Source organism: Mustelus asterias, chromosome 27, assembly GCF_964213995.1.
Source record: "Mustelus asterias chromosome 27, sMusAst1.hap1.1, whole genome shotgun sequence".
In the NCBI taxonomy this organism is placed as follows: Eukaryota; Metazoa; Chordata; class Chondrichthyes; order Carcharhiniformes; family Triakidae; genus Mustelus; species Mustelus asterias.
This window is the reverse complement of record NC_135827.1, coordinates 21,218,076-21,224,917: the sequence shown is the minus strand read 5'-3', so window position 1 is coordinate 21,224,917 and position 6,842 is coordinate 21,218,076.

The following is a 6,842-nucleotide window of genomic DNA, read 5'->3' as shown; positions in this document are numbered from 1 at the left end:
CCCAGGCGAGTCTGCCCATTATGATTAAAGTTCTCTAATGCCTCAGATTTAGAATCTTCCTTGGGAAAGGATGTCCTTGCTGGTCTAAATATTGGCAGAAGTTAAAACGTAATGAAACCAAACATGACCGGGTATCATCTTGGATGTTTGTAAGAAAGGAATTCCTGTTTATGAGCATCTGCTGTAATTTCTGCCAAATAATCTTTTTAATGGCCTCAAATATGTTGGTTGTCTGACCAAATCAAGTGGAGTCTTTTAAAATGGAAATCATTGTGAATCTGTCTGAACAAAAATCTCTTTCCTCTTATTGAGTTTACCCATCACATAGCATCCAGGACCAATAGAAAGATTGGACGACTTGCTGTCAGGCTCATTACAATGCGCCCTAAAACTAAGCAGTATGCAGTACACAAGATCCATTCAAGATCATTGTCCTGATTAAGGGTGGAACAGCGGTACAGTGGTTAGCACTGCTGCTTCACAGCGCCAGGGATCCAGGTTCAATTCCGGCCTCGGGTGACTGTGTGGAGTTTGTACATTCTCCCTGAATCTGTGTGGGTTTCCTCCGGGTGCTCCGGTTTCCACCACAGCACAAAGATGTACATGTTAAGTTGATTGACCATGCTAAATTGCCCCTTAGTGTCAGAGAGATTAGCAGGGTAAATATGTAGGGTTACGTGGCGAGGACCTGGGTATCTGCATGGGTTTCCTCCGGGTGCTCCGGTTTCTTCCCACAATCTGAAAGACATATTGGTTAGGTGCATTGGCCATGCTAAATTCTCCCTCAGTGTACCTGATCAGGTGCCAGAGTGTGGGGTATTTTCACAGCAACTTCATTGCAGTGTTAATGTAAGCCTACTTGTGACACTAATAAATAAACTGGGATTGTTGTCAGTGCAGGCTTGATGGACCAAATGGCCTCCTTCTGCACTGTAGTTATTCTATGATTTCCCCAGTCCCATTCCTGTGGTGAAGCACCATGCCTAAGCCTTCTATTTTGTCATTTAGCAGGAAAAAAATGTAAAGAAAGAATCCCTACTGACGGCAGCCATAAATTAGACCTTTGTGACTGACTAGTTTTTTTTAATGTTTACCTCCTGAGGGTTGTGAGATTGCCCTCACTTGTAGAATAATTGTAATGTTTCATTGTTCTTTGCTGTCAAACCTCATGTTAAATTATCTCCAAAAGACCTTCTACATAAATTCTCTAATTACCAATGTATCAAATAAAACAGAAAACAAATTCAGAATACTTTCACAAACATGTGCATATTACCTAGCAAATCATCTGTATTTCATTTATCCCAAAGCCACACTTATTATAATGTTTACATGACTTTCCTCATCAGATAAACATAATGCCAGAGGAAAGTCGAGCCAAATGCCTTTTAAATAATTACATATTCTATATAAGATATTAAAAACACCAATATTTGGTATGTAAATTCCATTAAATTGCACCGATTCCAGTATGATCAAACAAAATAATAATTAAATATAATTAAATATAAATCATATGTATGCATCAAGCATAAGGTAAATATTTACCCCAAAGTTCAAAGGATGAAAATAAACTATAAACCTACCATAAATAATTGCTATGAGTTTAACAATAGTTAAGGGAGGTGGCTTCTAGACCTTGATGATTCATTTGTTACATTTACAACCCATGGGAGGAAATGGCACCTCACTTGCAGTAAACCTAACAATAACTCAGATGGCAAATGCCATTTATCCACCCAGCCGACCGGACCTCCAATCAAACATGGCTTTCTTACCACACATTGTTATTTTGGGGGAATGGTGGGGGATTCTCCCAAAAAAATTCTAAGCGTCGAATTCATGTGAAAACTGGAGTAAATCCTGCTAATTTTTTCAGCGGGATTTTCAAAATGAATCTCTTACATTCTGTGCACTGCCGACTTCATTGACTCATTTGCGACTTCATTCCCACTGCAGAGAGCACTAGCATGACTTATGCAATAATTCAGTGGGCAGGGCCTATTCCCGCTGCAGAGGCTGGCAGCATAGCGCTGAGCGGGCCACTGCATGTGCACCGATCTGTCACAGCGGAGATTGGCGCGAAAGCAGCGCAGCGGGCTGGGAGAATCACCCCCTAGATGCTTTGACCGGTAACACTAACAAGACAAAAGATGATAAGGTGCTACGCTATGGGTTTTTAATCAACGCAATATGGTTTTATTTAAGAGCTGTTACCAGATTGAAGTGATGTGGAGATGCTGGCGTTGGACTGGGGTAAACACAGTAAGAAGTTTAACAACACCAGGTTAAAGTCCAACAGGTTTATTTGGTAGCAAAAGCCACACAAGCTTTTGGAGCTCTAAGCCCCTTCTTCAGGTGAGTCAGATTGAAGGCCAATGAAGCTGTTACCAGATTGAAGGCCAATGTGGAAGAGAGATAAAATCCCATGAATGCCTCAGGTGATGTCACAGCACATCATGTGACTAAACACACAGTACAGCATTGCTTTACAATACACAACATCCCTCCCCATAGTGAACATCAGTTACATGACCAAGTATCATCTACCTATGCACAATTAATATGAGAGTCTTTTGGTGGACATTGATTTTGTTTGGATAAGATACGGCTTTCCAGAGTCTGATTTTTGACAACCTTGGGAGCCTGTTCCTCACGACTACTAGGTACTTTATCTTGTGAAATTGCTTCGTTGTCAGCTTCCAGAGATGTTGGTTGTTCTACTGGAGTAGAATCTGAACTTGGTTCTGTAGGAATCCTTGGCTCAGGGATTTCACAACCTTGGGTGTCTGACTTAAGCCTTTCTGATACTGTCTCCAATAATTCGCTTTTGGAAGTGAGGATTTGATCCATGTGTCTCCGCCATATTCTCTTAACATCACATTGCATTGTACAAGAAATCGAGTCTGTCTTAGCTAGGGAGGTTGCAGGTACCCGCTTCTCACTTGTAGTGTAGTTTCTTGCTAAAACTCTTTCTCCTTGTTTAAAACTCTTCACTTTCAATGTTTGTTCATGGCGAACGACTTGTGAATGATAGATAGAATCCCTACAGCCCATCGAGTCTACACCGACCACAATTCCACCCAGGTCCTATTCCCATAACCCCACATATTTACACTGCTAATCCCCTGACACTAAAGGCAATTTATTATGGCCAATCAATCTAACCTAACCGACACATCTTTGGACTGTGGGAGGAAACCGGAGCACCCGGAGGAATTCCACGCAAACACGGGGAAATGTGCAAACTCCGCACAGGCAGTGACCCAAGGCCGGAATTGAACTCACTGGCACTGTAAGGTAGCAGTGCTAACCATTGTGTCACCGTGCCGCCCCTTGTGCTTGTTGTTGTTGCCCTACTTTTGTGGTAGTGTCAGGTGGTGTGAGTAGATCGAATTTAGTTCTCAGTTTTCTTCTCAGGAACAATATTGCTGGTGAATTTTGAGTCATGTTCCCATAGGACATGAGAAAGTTGTTTACTCTTCTGGATGGCGAACCTTCATCGTTTGATGCTTTGATGTCTTATTTCAGTGACTGTTCTAGCCTCTCCGCCAATCTGTAAGTGGACGGATGATATGGGGCAGCCCTTATGTGTTGCATACCATTGTTCTTAAGGTAATCCACAAATTCCTGCGATGTGAATTGCGTCCCATTATCACTGACTAGTTTTTCGCGGCGAACAACTCATCCAACTCCTCGATTGTTCTTTCCATCATGGTGAATTTCACCCTCCTGACTTTGGGCCATTTTGAATGTGTGTTCACTAGGACAAGAAACATGTAGCCTTCAATGGGTTCTGCAAAGAGTCAATAAGTATCCTCTGCCAAGGTTGTTTTGGCCAATCCCACAGGTGAAGTGTTGTCAAGGTGGAATATTCCGTATTCCAGCGCACGACTGATATTACCTCATTTTTTCTTCCATTTGTGAGTCAAGTCCTGGCCACCAAAAATAGCTTTGTACAAGCTCTTTCACTGACACTACCCCTGGATGACCTTCATGCAGTTGATCCAGGATGCAGCTTCGTCTTGTAAGCATGGATGAATGATCACCCTGAACCCCCTTGGCAATACTCCATTTTGGAAACTTAGCTCAAGTCCCTCATTGTGTCTGATTTCAGGATTCTTTTGTTTGTCCAATGATGTTCCTCTTAAAACCATGTCCATGACCCTATCCATTACTGGGTAATTCCTCCTATGCCTTTACACCTGAAACAATGTTATCGGGACATTCTATACCTGGGAGAAAAATAATATGGTAACATAGCTGTTTTGTGATTCAGGTTTGTCCTGAAGAGGCAATCTCGATAAGGCATCTGCGTTGGCATGCTGTTCTGATCTCTGATTCTTAATTTCATAATTATGCACTGACAATATCAAACCCCATCTTTGTAAATGGCTTGCGGCTAATAATGGAATTCCCAGGTATGGATCAAAAATGGTTGCCAACGACCTGTGATTGGTCAACAAAGTAAATCATCTGCCATACAGGTACTGGTGAAATCGTTTAATGCCCAAAAGTATGCTGAGCGCTTCTTTCTCAAGTTGTACATAATTTTGTTCTGCACCTGATAATGTTTGTGATGTGAATGTTATTAACCGCTCGTTCCCAGTTGCCATAGTGTGAGAGGCAACAACACCCTTAGGGTGATGCATCACATGCTAGTTGAATTTTCAACTCTGGGTTAAAGTGGACAAATACCTCGGATTGCTTGAGCACATCTTTAACTCCTTTGTACACGCTTTCACACTCCTTCATCCAATTCCATTGTTGGTTAGCACACAGTTAAGTATGAAGTGGCTTTCGCAGAGTTGCAAGGTTTGGGATGAACTTCCTCTAATAAATGATTCGTCCTAAAATGATCACAACTATGACATGTTCTGTGGTCTTGGCGCTTCTAGGATTGATGTCATTTTCTTAGATTCTATGTGGAGGCCATCCTTGTCTATTACATGATCTAGATAACTGATGGATGATTTGAAAAATTCACATTTTACTTTCTTCGCACATAGGTTGTACTTCTCTAGGCACTACAGTGTTTCCTCTAAGCTGTGTAAATGTTCCTGTTCAGTTCTGCCTGTGATTAGAGTGTCATCTAAATAACACCGGACACCGTTGAGGCAACATAAGGTTTAGTCCTTTGATTTCTGGAACATGGCCAGTGCCAATGTTTTTCCGAATGGTAGGTGCTTATATTGGAACAATCCCTTGTGGGCAACAGTCGTTAGCAGTGTGACTCAGTTGCCACCCTCATTTAAGAGTATGTTGGGACAAGTTTAACTTGCTGACTATCAGCCAGTCCGGCAAATAGGTCCTCGATTAGTGGCAAGGTGTTCTGGCTGACACACAGTAATGGATTTATCGTTGTCTTAAAGTCTTCACAGATATGTACAAGACCATCAGATTTAATAACTGGGATGATTGGGATTGCCCAATCATTCATCATTACAGATTCAACCACCCTTGATTAATTTCTCCAGTTCCACTTCTATCTTTGGTTTAATTGCATAAGGCAGTTCTTGCCTGGAAACATCCAGGGTTGCTATCAGATTTGATCTTGAGCTTTGCCTCCACTTCAGTCATGGATCTGAGGGCATTCTCGAACACCTTTCTATAATTCTCCAGATGTTTGGATAGCGTGTTTGTGCTGTCAGTTGGTTAATTGCTCCCCAGTTCAGCTTGATTTTGTGTAACCATAAGTTCTCAAAGAGTGCAGGAAAATTTCCCTTTGCTATGTGCAGAGGCAATTCTGCTGATTGACTGTTAGCTTCCACTTGAATCATGATATGTCCTTTCAGTGGAACTATCTCCTTGGTATAGGTTTGCAGGATTATGTTTAAAGGTTTTAGTGGTAACTGTTTAACTGGGAGAAATTATATGTGGCTTGGTGGCACAATGATTATCACTGCTGCCTCACAGCAGGGACCAGGTTCAATTCCAGCCTTGGTTGACTGTCTGTGTGGAATTTGCATGTTCTCCCCATGTATGCATGGGTTTCCTCCAGGTGCTCCGGTTTCCTCCCACAGTCCAAAGATGTGCAGGTTAGGTGGATTGGCCATACTAAATTGCCCCTTAGTGTCCAAAGATGTGTAGATTAGGGGTATTAGCGGGGTAAGTGTGTGGGGTTATGGGAATAGGGTGGGAGGGTGTGCTTTGGTGGGATGCTCGTTCGGAGAGCCAATGCAGACTCGATGGGCTGAATGGCCTCCTTCTGCACTGCTGGAATTCTATGATTCCATTAAGTAATACAGTTGCTCCCATATCTACTTCTATCTTTACTCCTTGTCCGTGTAATTTTGGATAAACCTGGAACCTGGAACCACATCGTCCTTCATGGATAGGACACCTAGTTCAAATTCTTGGATCTTTCCTAGTCCGGTATCACCTTGGAAATTTTTGTCCCCATCAGATATTTTTATGGACCCCTTTTTTAGACCTTGACGTGTTCTTGCGTTTGCATACCTCCGGGTTCGGAGAAGTCTGTCATGTCCAACACACCTTAGTTGTGTGGCTTTACTTTCCACAGCTTCTACATTTATTTTCATGTGGAGAGTGCCCCACCTGAACACATCTATAGCATGCTTACATTGTAAAGAGACTTTGTCCTGTCCGTTCCCATCTTGTGTATTTTACCTCCAGCTCCAATTTCAGAAGCCTCTTTTGTGGCCAGTTCCATGAACACTGCAATCTCAGCAGCAAGTTTTAGTGTTAAAGAGCTTCTGATGAGCATTTGTCTTTGAATTGTTTCATTTTGAAATCCACAAACAAGTCTGACTCAATACGACCCTCCTCCTGCAGCCCACTTCCTCTCTCTCACCATCAATGATTCCGGTATAACTTTAACT